Here is a 17,136-nt window from a genome sequence, read left to right on the forward strand (position 1 = left end):
TGGAAGCTGGCATCTCTCCATCTCTCAACGGATGTCCTCTACTCATTGTCTGGCTGGTCGCCCTCTCCGACGCCTATCTGGAGGACACACTCCAACACCTTCTTTGGCAGTCTGGTATCAGCCCTCCTCTGCACATACCCATACCGTACCAACTGCTTGGTTATGATATCATGCACAATCGTCCCCTCAACGCCCATTATCTTTCGGACACGTTCATTCCTGACACGTTCTCTCCTCGAGATTCCAGCCGATCTTCGCCAGGAATCCATCACCGTCGCCTTTAGCATTTCTTGGGTCCGCTCCTTCAACTGCCACACTTCACTGTCATGGTTCATTATAGGTTTAACAACAGAGTTATAAATCCTCTTTTTGTTGTCCGTGGATATTCTTTGGTCCCAAAAAATCCCATTCAGCGTGGCGACGGCTTTCCTTCCTTGAAAATTAAGGTCCCCAATGGCCTGATCCAACTTCCCATCTCAAGTTAGTTTCACCCCCAGGTACTTGTGTTGTTCGCAACTTTCTATATGTACGTTGAACATCCTCCAAGGCTATGCTTTGCTGAGCACTCCCGACTGACATCTTTTTTGTCTTACGGACACTAACTCCTCAACTAACCTCTAGGTCATATACTCTACGTCATCGTGATCTTGACTCATGACTACCAAGTTGTTAGCAAAGTATAGCGTGAACAGTGTTTCTTGGTCATCCAGAGGAACACCCATTCCGGCACATTTTCTTTTCCATTCCTCCAGAATGTGCTCCAGATACAGGGTGTCCCAGACCACCCGTACCAGGCCTAATCCTTTTTTCCTTTAGGTCGTACGAAGTCAGGGACTGCGGGGATGGATAGGGAATTGACCCCAAGGAATCCGAATTTCATGGTCCTAACCCCCCCCCCTTTACCTCCGGAGAACTGGGAAACTGGGGGGGGGGGGTTTCGGGACCATGAAGTTCGGATTCCTTGGAGTCGATTCCCTATTTTTTCCGTGGTCCCTGACCTCGTACGACCTAAAGCAACAAAGAAAAAGGTCTGGTACGAGTGGTCTGGGACACTCTTTACATTTTAGTTGCTGTCAAGAGCTTCTACAAAGTTTTTAAGGAGAAAAAGTGATTTATTTTATGAATCAGGTAAGGTAACCTATTGACGGCGAAACTCTCAGACCTTATATCTCGTTTTCGGTATTTTAAAATTTCTGCACCTTTTGAATTTTCCTTAAGGAGAACAAATGAACATCACTCCTTGAAGTTTTCGCAGAATATTCCTCACGCTTAGATATAAAAATCATGGAAGTTTTCGAGATTTGACATTGAGTAGTTTTCCATTTGAAAAATATATCGTAAAAAATAAGTCTCCAATGCTGCAACAGATACATGGTTTGGGAGTTTTGTTGTCTATATTTTGCCTTTATTTCTGTGCTTCAAAGTTTTGAATGTAGGTGAATGATTAAAATTACATAGTTCAGCGTACCTTTTTTGCAACTTTTACTGAGTGTTCAAATACTCTTTGAACACGTGATTCGTTAATAAAATGCATTCGGTATATTCTTATGTAAGCTCCTTCGCAGTTACGGAGTAATTTTTTCAGATGCTGCCTTAAGTAAAGGCATATTAGGTCAAGTCAGCTTAAGAGTTTTTAAAACTCATTTTACCGAGCCATAAATGCGCTCTGTGGCATTCAGCTTTTCTGTAAGAGTAAATTTTTTTTTTTTTTTTTTCAATAGTTGCTTGTTTTTTGTTCAGTTTCATTGCAGTGTGTTGGAGCTCTGTATATAATCTAATTTTATGCTAAAATGCGAAATTATTGGTCTAGTTAGAGATGATAATAATTTTATAAATTATTAATTACCTACTCTTAAACAATGAATATATTTTATTTAGACAAAAAATTTCTGTTCGTTCGTGTTAGTTCTTCTTCAGCTCAAGCCTGGTTCTATTGTAAGAGTTGGGTTTTCCTGTGAATGGGGCAGTGCCAAAGCATATTTGTATGGTTGTAAAATAGTTTTCGTTAGTAAAATTTCGTGAAAAAACCAAAAAGTGCTCTAAACAGTTAAAAAAAACCATTTCTAAGGAGAGAAGGAGCATTAATCAAAATACAACCCATCGAAAACGGACGGTTAAGTTGATGTAGCAAGGTGATGTCTGAGGATAAATTCAGCCAGTCAGCAAATGCAGCACACACACACACACACACCCCCCCCCCCGCCCACATTACTACATCCGCAGCGCCCGCCATAAATATCGTTCCAAACGAGTCCCTTTTTTAGCATTTTCAACACGAAGTTTCTTTGCCATGTTGGATTCAAAAAAATCTGAAAATATTCCTAGAAGCTTAGTCCACTCTGTACCTTCAGAAAATTATATGTAAGCAATACCAGGTGCAAGAACAGCCAGAGCAGGGTCGGGCCGTTTTTTCGGAGAACATTTTTTCTGGTTATACCTAAGGTCATTGTCATTCTATTATGTGCACACAATTTTTCCAAAGTCAATAATTTTTTTCCCCTTTTTTTCTTATAATACAATTTCAACCTTTTCTTTCTTATTCTTCTTTTTCTTTTTTCTGTGAAAGCATACAGGCACCTGATTCACAAAATGTAGGGCATGTTGAAGATGTTACATATCGATGGTGAAAGTACAGAAGTGCGTATCTCCAAAACAAGATTTGCCAGAAAAATAAAAAAACTGTCTACATTCCTCCTCATTGTCAGAAGAAGGGTAATAATTCTCGGTAATAGAAAGAAGAATACGCTTTTTCAGACTCCATCAGTATCCTGAGCATCCGGATGCAATCATGTAAGCCAAAAACGAAAATAATCTGACGGGCTCTTCGAAAATAAAAGCGATTTTTATGTTGACATACGTGGTTTTTTCAAAAAATTAAGTTTCTTTAATTTTCGGGGAGGATAATAGCGACAAAAAGGTAATATTACAACATCATATTATTCTACAAGATGCTAGCTTTGTAACGAGTTATAGATTTTTACTTTGGACTACTGGTTTGCGAGATAATCGATTTTTACCGAGACAACTTCATTTCGCTGCGTGGAGCCTAGGGTGTCCCACTTTGAGGGTCACCTCCGAATTTTGATGACGGTACCCTCAAAATCGTTGACCCCACTTTTAAAAATAAAATTTTACCAAAGAAAAAAAATTCTAAAAAGTTTTTTAAAGGATGCTCAAGGCCCAAAACCACCCCCCGGCCTTGGGCCAAATTCTGCATTATGCCCATTTTGACGAATTTTTTTCCACAACATTAGAATTGAGCTGGAGCCTCAAGTATTTCACAGTGAGAGCATATGTTAGGGTGCTTCAAAGAAAAACTATTGTTGATGTCATCATGCGTTCCAATTGTTTGCTATAAAACCTTAATATTGGCTAAAAACGCAAGAATTTCAAGATTTTGTTTTAAGACGATTTTTACAGCTGTCAAAGTTAAATTAAACATGAAACGTACCATTAATTGCATCACCTAGTAGCTCAATGGGTGTCAAACATGTTCTAAAAATGTTTCACTGAATTCAAGAAACGTCCCCAACACATTTCATTGAAACATTTTAAAAACATTGGAAATGTTTTCATTCAGTTTTTAACACGTTTCAGACACTTCTCTATGCCACCCCTAATTTTTGTCAAACTGACACCCTACGGCCTACGCAGATGTTTCTGATACCTATTGAGGATGTATCAAAGTTTCACTGATACGTTTCAGAAACATTTCTGAAACATATTTTTGAAAGGAAAGGTGCTTGATGCTCTCATAGAATTATTTCAGAAACGTTTCTAAAACATTTCGATGGTTTTCGAAATAATTCCTACGTTTCATCGAAACATATTAAACACGTTCAGAATGTGCTCATTCAGTTTTTAACACGTCTCAGACACTTCTCTATGTCTCCCCAAATTCTTGTGTCGCCTACACCGTGGGAAGATGTTTCTGAAACCTATTGAGGCTGTATCAAAGTTTTACTGATACGTTTCAGAAACATTTTTGTTACATGTGATTGAGAAAATAAAGTTCTGACTGTTCACTCTGAAATGTTTTAGAAACGTTTGCATGTTTCAGAAATGTGTCTCTTCGGGGGTTAATTAGAGGCTAAATAACAAAAATTATCAGACATTTGTTTTAACAAATGTCTTTGTGGGATTAGAACCATCACAACAGGCTTTCCTGGATACCAACCATGCCTGAAGGCTGAATCGTTACACTTCATCATTATCAACCTACCAGAGGGATCAGGACACCTTCACTTTAGAAAAGTATACGCAAAGCATGATGTACGGTTTCAATATTCTGTATATTCCATAGCTTATAAGCTTTTATGGAGATGAACTTGATGCATACAAGGAATTAAACGTTTTCATAACCTCCTTATAATTAAATGTCCAAAATTTACAGCTTGAGACGAAAAATTAAGCTGAAATTTGGTAAAATGGAAAAATTAAACGTCAACGCCCTCTGGTGGACTCAGTTTGAACTAGGGAAAGTTTTAAAAAGGTCCTAGAGATGTTTCTATGTTATTCAATGAAACATTTCTAAAACGCGTCAAAAACATTTTTAAGTGACGTATAAATTCGAACAAAATATTCAAAAAGGTTTTAAAGACATTTTGAAAATGTTTTGAAAACGTTTTTAAAAAATCGGGCGAAGAGAATATAAGAATAGGTTTTCTAAATGTATCTGAAACATACACCTCTAAAACCTCATGATTTCCTGTACTGTTTCAAAAACATGTTCAAAACATTTCGAAGTAACGCCACAGTAGGTCCAAACAAAGTATTTCAGAGAGCATTCAAAAATATTTCAGAAAAAATGCGCACTACAAGAAAAAAAAAAGGTTTTCAAATGGTATTCGAAACATTTTCAATTAAGATTTTCAATACCTGTTGAAACGTTTTCAAAATGTGTTCCAAATATTTCAACTAAAACCACCCATTTCAGATAACATTTATAATTTGTTTTGGAAACGTTTTAACATAGATTAATGAGATGCAGAAAAAATGGTTGGAAAATAATTTTTAACTCAGTTCAACGTAACAAAGATCAAATTAGATCTAAATGTTTTAAAGAGCCGTATGCAAAAACGACATTTTTCGCCCCCCCTCTAAAACTTATTAAATCTTCGTCTATCAGTTACTAATACTGGAGCGCTTCGATCCCCAAATTTTCAGACCCCCAAAAAATTTTGGGGGGGTGCTAGGGGGGGTGGAAGTCAAAACCTGTGACCCTCGATATCTTTCGAACGAAACAAGATATTGAGGCCCGGTTTGGACAAAAAATCGTCTAAAATTGCATACTTTAAGATTCTAAAGGTCAAAATCCCAAAATTAAATTTTAACTTAACTCATGTGCTTTTTTTCAGTTTTTGAGGAAAAACAATTTCTTTTAAACAGATTAAACTGAAATTTCACTTGTTTTGATTTGAACCAAAACCAGTTTTTTAAATTGTTCGTCTTTTTCCGCATCCAACGAGTGGTCGTATAAGCTGGGGAACCGAACGATTCCGGAGTTATGATCGATTGAAGTTTCCGCTCAACGCGCGCCGACCGATTTTCGCGCGCAAAAAAGTCGGATTTGACTGTTATTAAATCAGATTTAATGTTCAAACTGAGCAAAATGCATTATTAAGGACTCTTGAGGGTCGCTGAGTCCAGAAATGACAGATATTTCCAAAAAATTCACGTTTTTAAAATTACTTTGGGGGCTTCACACCAAACACATCAAAATCCAAACATACATAAAACACACTAAACACATCAAACAGACCAAACACATCAAACACCAAATTCACCAAACACAGGAAACACATAGGCCTGAATGCACGATCAGCCTGAGCTAGTCTGGCGTCAGTTTGATGATTGGTGCCTTAACCGTTGAGACGAGAGGACTGAAGACAACTTACGAGCCGAAACACGTTTAGTGTGTTGTCAAATGTACGATAAAAAGTAATGAGAACATGTAAATTTTGTTATTATTATGTGCCACTGAACAGCACTGTCTACGCCATTCTGGTCCAGCTCTAACATAATAGTGCAGTACCAATAGGAGTTTACTAGGGGGCTACGCCCCCTGGCCGCTACGCGGCCCGACCCCCCGAAGGCGCTCCGCGCCATCAATGGGCCGCTTCGCGGCCCTATTTTTACCCTCCTATTAGTATTAGTTTTATTTTTCCCCTAAAAAAATTCGATATGAGGTATACTTGATAGAATGAAATAATTTTTGGTTTTGATGAATAAAGAAAAAAACATTTTGAAGTCAAAAGGACGCGTTTTGGAATGACTGCTTGATGAAATATTACAGTAAAACAACGATCTATTTAAATCGGATAATTATTAAGTATCTCTGGAGGCGGGGATCGAACCCACACCTTGATCAATGTGGACACTTCCGACGTCGTAGACGACTCGGCCACCGCTCGTCTTGAGGTAATCGGCGGAAATCTTGTGTAGATAAGTGTAGAGCTGATGCGCAGGCTACCCAGCTACTGCGCAACCTCCTCGACCACTGCGCATCCTCCCGCGCATAGCGGCAGCAGTCCCGGAGCATTCTGTAAAGTTACTCACTTTTATAACGTGATTTTGAAAAAACCTGGGTCCTATTTCCAAAATCTAATTAGAGCGGGCACATCTAGGGCCAATTACCTGACGATCTACGCAAAAATCATGGAAATCGGCCCGGTAGAACGCTCAAACGAACTATGACAAAAAGTATAAATTTACATTGTTCTTATGGGAGAATTCGCAACTTTACCACGTAATATAAAAAAACCTGGTTCATATTTTGAAAATCTGAAAAGAGTTGGCTAATCTAGAGACAATTGCCCGTCGATTGCCGCAAAAATCATGAAAATCGGCCCGGTAGAAGGCTGGAACTAAGCGTTACCAGTTACGCAAAATTAGGAGGTCTCGGAGCTTATAGTATAGATGAATGCAAGAAAGTGGTCAGAAGAGGTTAAAGCTGATTCTTATGTATTTTTGGTCGCTGAATCCGAATTTGATGCTTCCCACCAAATCCGCCTTGTGCGTTTTCCGGAAAAGTCGGAAAACTGCCGAAAATCACGTTTTTCTGCGCTTTTCCGGGAATAAATAGCTTAATATTCGTCGGAGCGTAAAATTAGTTATTAGCAAAGCTGTAGCCGAGTAAATTGCCGACCATATTGAAACGGTCAAAGTTTCGCTAGGACTTAAATTTAAGCCACCAGAGCCCGCGAAAGTTCGAAATGGGCCAAAAATCGCGTTTTCTCGCGCTTTTCCGGCCATAACTCCCTTAATTGACTTTAAATCGAAAAAGTCAAGAGAAAAGAAGTTTTAGGTAATCAAATTTTGAACAAATTATAATGTGAAATTTTTCGGTATAATTCAGTTATCGGCCGCTAGAGCGCGCCGAAGTGCAAAAAACCCCTGAAGGTGGGCAATTTCGTTGATTTTCTGCTTGAATGCGATGATATTAGCTATTAATTCACTGTTGATATGCTGTAAATTCAAAACCGATGTATACTTGCAAACAGGATAATTTAAGGAATGATTTTTCCTAAAATAGAGCTCCTAACCTCACCCCCCTCTCCCACCTTACTGCAAGCGCTTTAGCTGCATATATACATAATATTGAATATAGATTCAATTATAGATTCGATTTCTTTATTTTTCATTCTGAAGAATAATTCCAGGGTTAGGAGAGAACAGTGGATTTGATGTCAATTTTGGATATTTTGATCAATCATAATATTAGGTCACGCGTGAGAATCATATTTCAGCAAAATATTAAGACTTGGTCTGGAAAACATTCATAAACATCCTTTCATCATCCTTTTTTGAGCAATTTTTGACAACGGTTATTCGATACGACGCGGAAATTCCTAGTGACTCAATCGTGTCAATGAGTCGCCGAGAAACAATTTTTTTAAAAAATAAATGAAAAAATCCCCCAAGTTCAGTAGAAGATATAAACGATTTCGGCCGTGCCGCCGCTATGATGCAATGAGCAAAACATATACTTTTTCCTCCAAGACTCTTCATCTCCTTTTTTGTGTTTCACAATGACAGTCTCTAAAAATGTTAAAAGACCTTCAAGGGACAATCGATTAAGCATTCCCTAGGAAATTATTGATGGGAGGATATTTTTGCGTTTTGTAGATTTTGGACCGAATGTCTTCAGAAATTAAGGTGGCATGCCGGCTTCAATTACAATTCGCTTTGGTTCCTTGTGTTCATCGCTACTTTTATTCGGGTAAAATGCGTCCGGAAGGACTTGAAAACCAATATTTCTGAAATAAACTATAGAAGACTCTCCCCAAGATCTTGATATAATAATATCACTTCCATAATTTGTCATCAACTCATGTTTAACAGTTCTTAAATCAGGTTTATATCCTCCCTTAATTTCGCCTATTAAGTCTGTCTACATGGATTGACACTCATTTGAGTATAAAGCCAAAGAATCAAAAATCTGTCACATGGCCTCGGAAATAAGCTCTTCATGCGGCCCTTTCTCACGTGAAGTCCCCGACTTAGTCACAGGAGGAGACAATTTTGTAAACTTCAAATTACGGTTCGAATGATACCTGGATTCCTCTGCAACTAAATCCTCCACCTTGCGTAATCTTGACGCAGCAGCTTAGCATCAAGGATTCGATGTATGCATAGCACACAATAACCGATCCCGCATATTTTATGCAGTTACATTAATCACAATTACGCGTCCATGCAATTGAAGTCTATTGTTTTTTAGTTGTACATCAGCACGAATTCTCTCACCACAAAAGAAGCAACATCGCAAGTCAAATTCTGGCTCATCGGAGCGCACTTGTCTCAGCCTGATAGAACGTTCCTGAATTTTTAGCAGCCGCTTCAAATGAGCAACGATTGACTTTTCATTCACATGTTCTTTATGACATTTATATTGCCCTGTCACTGTAGCGACGGAGGCAATAGCTCGTATTTTTTTTTTTTTTTCATTTTTTCTAATACCTGCTCTCCAAAATGAGGGCAAGCCTTTCTCTCCTACCAACACTGTTCTGGCCGTTTCATGTGCTTTCTCACAAATGAAATACAAAATCATCACGGATTATCGATATGGCGCGTAAATTAACGAAAAATTCTGACATAAAAATGATTGAAGTTTGTGGAAAACTCAAGGAACTATTGAATTCACACGTGTACTTAAGCTTAAGATGAAGTATGTTGAAAAACAGAGATTCGACATGAGACTGAAAATTAGGAGCCGATCAGTCTCAGATTCCCAGTACCACATTTTTGACATAATACCCTCAAATATGCGTATTAGTAGAGGCTGGCCGAAATATCTAGGCAAGATGTTAGATTTTGATGTACATGATGTACAATGAAATTTTTCACCCTTTCTAGTCCTCCTCCTCCCCCGACCATGGCTGCCTTTTCACGTTTCACTCATCGCGTCCGCCACAACCCGTTAAAACATGGCCGCTCCTCTACCTGCAATTGTTTTGCAGCACTCCGCGAGTTTAAAGAGGGCTTTCCCGGCATTATACGAGTGACCACAGTTGTTTCGGTCTGGCCAAAGAGCTACCCTAGTAGCAGAGTTATATAAAAAATTTGTTTTTAAAAGTCTAAACCGTAAATAAGCACAAGCTAAAGAATATTCATTGTTTATGTAATGGATGTAAAGTTTTTTAGTTAAAAGTTTACATTATTATGTAACCCTTAGTATAAAAGTTATATAACCAAATTCAAAGAGTGTATAAAATGAATTTTCATTATTCTTCCTGGCTGGTAGCGCACTCTAGTTATGAAGTGTGCAAGTTTTCATATGCGTTACTACCAGGTGGTGGATCATCGTAGAGTTGTGACTTACCTTAAATCCGCGCCGTCCTAGTCGGGATTAGAACCCACGCCTCGGGATGGAGTTGCAATCCGAAGTCCAGTACTTTACCACCAGACCAGCCAGGCTTGATATGGATGGGCCCCTAAATTCAATCTCTTAACTATCGCAGGCCTCTGAGTCCGTAATATGTTTGTTTATTGACGGATTCTTATGATATTTTACCAGACTTTATTATTTATTTATTTATTTATTGTTTTTTATTTCATGATGTAATTTTTTCATTTTCATTTTTTTAACTCTCTCTCATTTTTTTAGCTCTCTCTTTTTTTTAACTATCATGATTTTTAACTATCATTTTTTCTAACTCTCTCTATTTTTTTAACGCTCATTTTTTTAACTCTCTCTCTCTCTCTCTATTTTTTAACTTTATAATTGCGTCTTTTTCCAGTTTTAATTATTTGGGCCTTTTTCTAGTTTGAATTTATGTCGATGTATTTATGTTATTTATTTATTATTATTATCATTTCCTTTTTTCTTTTAAATTTTTATAATATTAATTTAAACATTTTAAAAAAATCAAAATTTTTAAAATAATATTTAATAATATTTTAAAATATTAACAAAAATAATTATGATATACTTTAAAAATATTATAAAATATTATTTTAAAAATTTTAATTTTTTATATTTTTAATATATTTTTAAAATGTTTTAAAAATATTCATTGATTGTATTTCAAAAGTACTTTTGAAAATATTTTAAAAATACATGAAAAACATTTTAAAAATATATTAAATTTCATATTTTTAAAATATTTTTAAAATATTGCTGTCTAACTGGGCAGGGTTATGAGCCAGACACGCTACCAACTGAGGTAACAGGGCTCCTCGGATTGTGTGCCGAAATATCCCCTTTTAACTCGTCTCGGAGCCACTAGTACCTCTAATAATACCTATCCCACGCAGTCTGAGAGTCGAGGTAGTTCATTGAAATGAGATCATCAACATCATTCATGAAAATGAGATAGGTTTACGCTAAAGTCATTCAGGTCATTTATATAACAGTTATATTAAGCAAATTAAGCAAAAGGATACTATGCGTATAAAGAAAATTTATAAAAACCCTTCCTCAATTATATAAATTTTATATAAACGTTATCTTCTGAAAATATGAATAATTATTTTCATGGGCATTTTATATAAAACTTATATACACGATATATAAACTTTATTTAAAATGGTGCTTATATAACCGGTATTAATTCCTTATACGTTTGTTAGGAAGGGGAAAGTGAATCATGCTACTAGGGTATGGTCAAAACTGAGGATGATATGTATACCTCTAGGCTCCAAGTTGGACGAGAGCAAAAAATTCGATGTACGCTGATTTTATTTGTGACCTTGTGTACACAGATTTCATCCTTCATGCAATGCTACAGATTCATTCGTGAAAGTTGCGAGCGGAATAAAAGCTCTATAACGAGTAATAAACGAGATACGCGAATCAAATATACATTTCTGTCATGATACGCCAATATTTTTCAATACGCTGCATAATTTGATCATATCATCGCATTTGAGCATAAAATCGACGAAATTGCCTACCTCCAGGGGTTTTTTGCACTTCGGCGCGCTCTAGCGGCCGATAACTGAATCATACCGAAAAATTTCACATTATAATTTGTTCAAAATTTGATTACCTAAAACTTCTTTTCTCTTGACTTTTTCGATTTAAAGTCAATTAAGGGAGTTATGGCCGGAAAAGCGCGAGAAAACGCGATTTTTGGCCCATTTCGAACTTTCGCGGGCTCTGGTGGCTTAAATTTAAGTCCTAGCGAAACTTTGACCGTTTCAATATGGTCGGCAATTTACGAATCTTTCCGACTGGCGACTTGGACAGTCAACCGTTGGAATTCGGCGATTTACCCCGAATCTCCACCGCGGCGGTGCATGTTCGGGGATCGAGCACCTCAACGTTTTCATGTAAACAACTAAGATGGCGGCGCATATTGCGCGGGTGTTTTGAATTTATGGATCGCGGGCAAGATCCACACTTTAAGCGGACTTGAAGCAACCACGTACTTAATTAAAATTTACATTTAAATATTTTTATCAAGTTAATATTAATTCCTGATAGTCGAATGAAGGAAGTTTTCTCCCGTTAAGACAAAAGCTGCAATGTCGCCGTTTATCAATGCATTCTAGGAGAGAAAAAGTAGCAGCCAGAAGAATGAGTCTTGAGCGACCATCCTCAGCATTCATTCCTTCTTTTCAGAGATTTTTTGTCATCACTTATCAGGGATGTAAAATGAAATCTAACATGATATGAAAGTACACAGATTTCTTAGGAGGAGTGTACACCACCCATAAAATTATCTTATAATAAAATTAAGAGTTTGACTCTTATTTTGTTAAATATTGAGATTTTCTGATTCTACGCATTTCACGGCCTACTGAGCCTATTGCAGAAGTTATACTTTCATGAAATTTTACCTTATATGAAATTGCATGCAATTTTGCATCTCTGTTCATTATGGAACCCATTCAGCAGGCTATCAAGACTGAGGCTGCTTTAAAAATGTAAATGGTGCTAGCAAGAAAGGGGTTGGGCCTCTAGGAGGAACATATTTTTTCAAATTAAAATTTATCATGAGGGTGAAAATTCTCACACATCAGGCAAATAGGGATTGTCCCCTCCCCCTTATTCAGAGAGAGTACTAACATTTTTCTGGGACAATTTTGGTCAATTTCACTGTGAAGTGTGTCAGCAGCGCCCAACTCCCTCCCCGCAGGCACAAGACCTCTCCAGTTAGATTTCCCGGGTCCAGCTGAAATGGCACAGCTACATTTAATCATTCAATCTAATCTTTCAAATCTACGTTAAGTCGTACGTTTATGGTAGACTTCAGATTTCGATACTTGTCTGTTACGCATTTGCAAACATTTGTTTTTTTTTGTAACTGTCTTCAAAACACCAGCGTCATTGTCCGGTGGATTTTCCATCAGAGTCTACACACTTAGACTCATCACTGACCAATTTCTCTGGAATATCTAGCATGAATGGTTAAAATGTAGATTTCACTTTGCAGATAAAGTAGCTGAGGGCCCGAAAAAAAATTTTCACTTATATTGACTTCTTTAAAGACCTAGACCTTTCTGACCTTAAAAGAAGCATGTGGACTTTAGGTCTGGCTGTGTTATGAGAGGCTGCACAACAGAATCAAATTATTCTCTTGAGATAAATTCCTTACCTCTGAACTAGAAAAGCCATTGATTCAGCTTTGTTCTGACCCCAACACAAATAAAACAATCAGCCCAACAGGCAGCAAGCGTCAAGAGATATTTATGCATTTATCCTCTCAGTTATTTGCACTTGGTCTGGAAAATACTGAAATAATGGTTTATACTGCTGAGAGCAATGGAATTTGTTGGATGTTCGACGTCTTTCGCAAATATTGACACATTACGGCAAGAGGCTGGTGTTACCTTTGATGCATCAACGAAGAGGTATCACAAACAACTTCGAAGTTAAAAGTTACAAAATCAAGCAGCGCTACTACATTTAAATTTGAGAATACTAGATATTCATACCAATTAGGTAATCAGAGACGTTTGGAGACTTTTATACGTAAATTCCGGTGGAAAACCCACTCCATGAAGACATTGGTACAATGTACAAGTGGAGTGAAACAGTTGCAAAAAGTAAACAAATACTTACGTTCGCGTAACGGTGAGCTTAGCTTATTGAGGCTAAAATGGAACGACTGAAACGATTAAATTAATTTTGAATTATTATACTATAATCGATCAGCACACGATGCTTGGGCATGCGATCGGTAGGCTTGGTTTCGTAAACAAATATGGCGGCGGTCCGTCACAACGTTGAGAGTGCCGAACCCCCGAAAACGCACCGCCGCGGTGGAGATTCGGGGTAAATCGCCGAATTCCAACGGTTGACCGTCCAAGTCGCCAGTCGGCAAAACCCGCAATTTACTCGGCTACAGCTTTGCTAATAACTAATTTTACGCTCCGACGAATATTAAGCTATTTATTCCCGGAAAAGCGCAGAAAAACGTGATTTTCGGCAGTTTTCCGACTTTTCCGGAAAACGCACAAGGCGGACTTGGTGGGAAGCATCAAATTCGGATTCAGCGACCAAAAATACATAAGAATCAGCTTTAACCTCTTCTGACCTCTTTCTTGCATTCATACCCCCCTTTTTAGATCTATTGGTACTGAACTATAACTTCTAGTGGTTTTGTTGTTTGTTGAATTTTGCCACTCTCTGAAAGCAGTGCAAAGCATTGCTAAAACAATAAACCAATAAAATGGAAGAATATTAGTTGAGTTTCTATTATTGTTTTTTAATGTTGAATGTCAATTATATTGAGTGACGCAATCGTTTCAAGTTCCGGCTTATTTACGGGATATATAGTGTTGCCAATAAGGCCTAAAAAATATTATTGAAAAAATATTTTCCCTAGTCGAAGATAAAATTGAGGTTAAAAAGTTGATTTTTGCGTATTTTAACTCATCAAAAAAACTCCCTAGATTGTTCGAAAATTCCCTAGATCCCTAGAAATTCCGGAACACCCCTAGACATCGGATCACTGCACACGAGACTACACGAGACAGCAAGTCGGACGAAAATTTAAAATGGCATCTTTAATTCGGGATGTTGGAAATTCGGACCGATGCACAGTGCGGCACTTCCATAAGCGGCGTGGACAAAAATCAAGAGCACCGTCAAAATGGATCTATGGAACCATAAACGGCATGAAATGATCAATTTAGCTTCACTAGACCTTTGTTTAACGGATTTTGACTTTTCCAGTATCCGAGAGCTGGCACAATAGGTCATAAGTGATTATGAGCTGAATATACGTAATTAGGAGTTATAACATTCAATTTCACTGTTCAAGCACAAAAATGAAAACAAATGTCTCCCAGACAGGGTAAGGAGAATTTTATTTATTTTGAGGCGCTGAATCCGAATATGATGTCCGTTTTCCTCAATCACCCTCCAATTTTCCGGAAAACCCGATTTTACCAGGAAAAATGGCAATTTTTGGTGTTTTTGCTACTGTTACCCCCTGCAGAACGTAGGTAAAAATTTTCTCAGATACGAGAAAAGATTTTTCACTTGTATTTTACGCCGCTAAGTCTAAAAATGGCCTTCATTTTCCCCATCACCTCTCAGTTTTCCGGAAAAGCGACTTTTTCCAGGGAGAATGCGTACCTAAATTTAATGTATACATTTGTTATGCATGCAATTTATTTTTCAGAGTAAGTAAGAGGGATTATTAAGAGTGACTCTTATGTATTTAAAGCTGCTAAATCCGAATATGACCTCGGTTTTTCCCATCACCCTCCAGTTTTTCGGTAAGCCGATTTTTCCAAGCCTAAATTTGGGATAGAGCTTTTCCGGACTCAAAGTGTATTAAAAATGTATCCGTTATGTGTGATACATCCGTCTTTGTGTCTTTTAGGCTGCTGAATCCAAATATGATCTCAGATTTTTAGTATCACCCAACATTTTCCCGGAAAAGTCGATTTTCCTCGGAAAACTAGCTATTTTTGTATTTTTGCGACGATTTTCCTGTTCTGAAGAGTTTTAGAATTTTTCCTAGATCTTCTTTAGGTCTCTTCTGCTGAATGAACAGCCATTGAACCCGAATTGGACCTTCACTTATGTCTGAAATCCCCCCCCCCCCCTGTTCTCTACAAGGTTCGATTTTTTGGGGGAAAAAGCTATTCCGGACTGCTCTCACTTCCACGGTGATTCAAAAAATTTTCCGCATATGTGATGCATTGACTATCATATAATTCAAGTTGAGAACCCCATGGCCTCAGAAATTCGTTATTGCCCACCATTTTTATGGGAAAGGTGAATTTCTAGGAACACCAAAAATCGTAAAAAATAACCATTTATGAAAAAAATCGGGTTTTTAAAAAATTATGTAAAATCATCTCCAAATGATTTCTAAAATCTATGAAACTCAAAATGCACTCGCACACGTATTCACGCTCCATAACCAAAATTACTTCCTAATTTTTATCCAAAATGACAGTATACTGTAGATTGAAATAATGAAGGCCGCGTGTAAAATCTTGGAACGGGTGCCGCTTCACATTTGGATAGCATTTTGAAATTCGAAACTATAGGCAGTACGGTAGGTAGGTTTCCAGGAGAGTAACTTTTGCAAAAACGTTTTCCCTCAAAACGATCAATGGTACGATTTGATAGTTCATTTTATAGCTATGGAAATCCTTCAACACCCTGTGTTGACAGATTCTTCGAAAACATCACACTGTTGCCAAAAATTACAAAAAAGGCCATAGTTCCTTACTGCAAAATGAAGAATCCGGGGAAGCTTATTTTGCAATTAGGAACTAAGGATTGTTTTAGCACTGACTGCATAGAGGAGACGACCCTGGTGTCACTATTACAAACTGGAGGGTCAACCCCAACAGCGAAAACACCCCTTCCTCCCATCATACCAGGAAAGGGGGATGTGTATTGTCCCTGCGAAATTATATTCTACTAAAAACAGGGTGTACCAAAAATATGGATACCTATAGACACGCTAATATTTCGAGAATGGTGGCAAATATTAACATGCAATTTGGACGGGAGGGTTCATAGATTCGATTGACATGAATCGATCGGAAAATGAAAGCGTGAATCGATCGACACCGACTCGATCGACAAATTACTGAAAAACCTGTGTCATGAATCCGACATGAATCGATCAAAAAGTTGGAACGTGAACCGATTGACGTGATTCGATCGGCACTGATTCGATTGACGACCGTGAATTGATCAAAAACCTGCGAATCGATCGGCAAATCCGTGAATCGATTGACAACCCCGTGAGTCGTTTGAAAAATCCGTGAATTGATCAAAAACCTGCGAATCGATCGGCAAATCCGTGAATCGATTGACAACCCCGTGAGTCGTTTGAAAAATCCGTGAATTGATCCATAAACCCTTGAATAGGTCAACGAACCCGTGAATCGTGAAATTTTGAAAATTCGATAGTCCAAGATTAGGGATTTGGTCTAAAATGCTACCTCGGCTCCTGTTCGATCGATCATACTAATCTCCGGTAGCAAGCGGTATTTTTGGACGGGAAACTCGAATTTCTGGTCAAATTTTGAAAATTCAAAAATCCAAGATGGCGGATGTGGCCCAAAATTTTATCTCGGCTCCTGTTCGATCGATCTCGCTGATTTTTGGTACCAGGGGGTATTTTTGGACGGGAAACTCGAATTTCTAATCAAATTTCGAAAATTCGAGAATCCAAGATAGTGGATGTGGCCTAAAATGCTATCCCGGCTCGT

The 17,136-nt window shown here is 37.8% G+C and overlaps 1 protein-coding gene across 2 annotated transcripts in view; it reads left to right on the plus strand.

Annotated features, from left to right (window-relative positions):
* Nucleotides 1-17,136, plus strand: part of LOC109042783 (GTP-binding protein Di-Ras2) — a 504,879-nt gene that overhangs the window by 332,129 nt on the left and 155,614 nt on the right. Inside the window, exon 1 of one of the 2 annotated variants that reach the window (XM_072300626.1) lies at nucleotides 14,608-14,747. The exons of the other annotated variant lie outside the window; for it this stretch is intronic. The gene's annotated coding sequence lies outside the window, so the exon portion shown is untranslated. Of the gene's footprint in view, nucleotides 1-14,607; nucleotides 14,748-17,136 lie in introns of those variants that run through there. 2 annotated transcript variants of the gene reach the window in all.

The sequence above is a fragment of the Bemisia tabaci genome, chromosome 1, assembly GCF_918797505.1.
Source record: "Bemisia tabaci chromosome 1, PGI_BMITA_v3".
NCBI lineage: Eukaryota > Metazoa > Arthropoda > Insecta > Hemiptera > Aleyrodidae > Bemisia > Bemisia tabaci.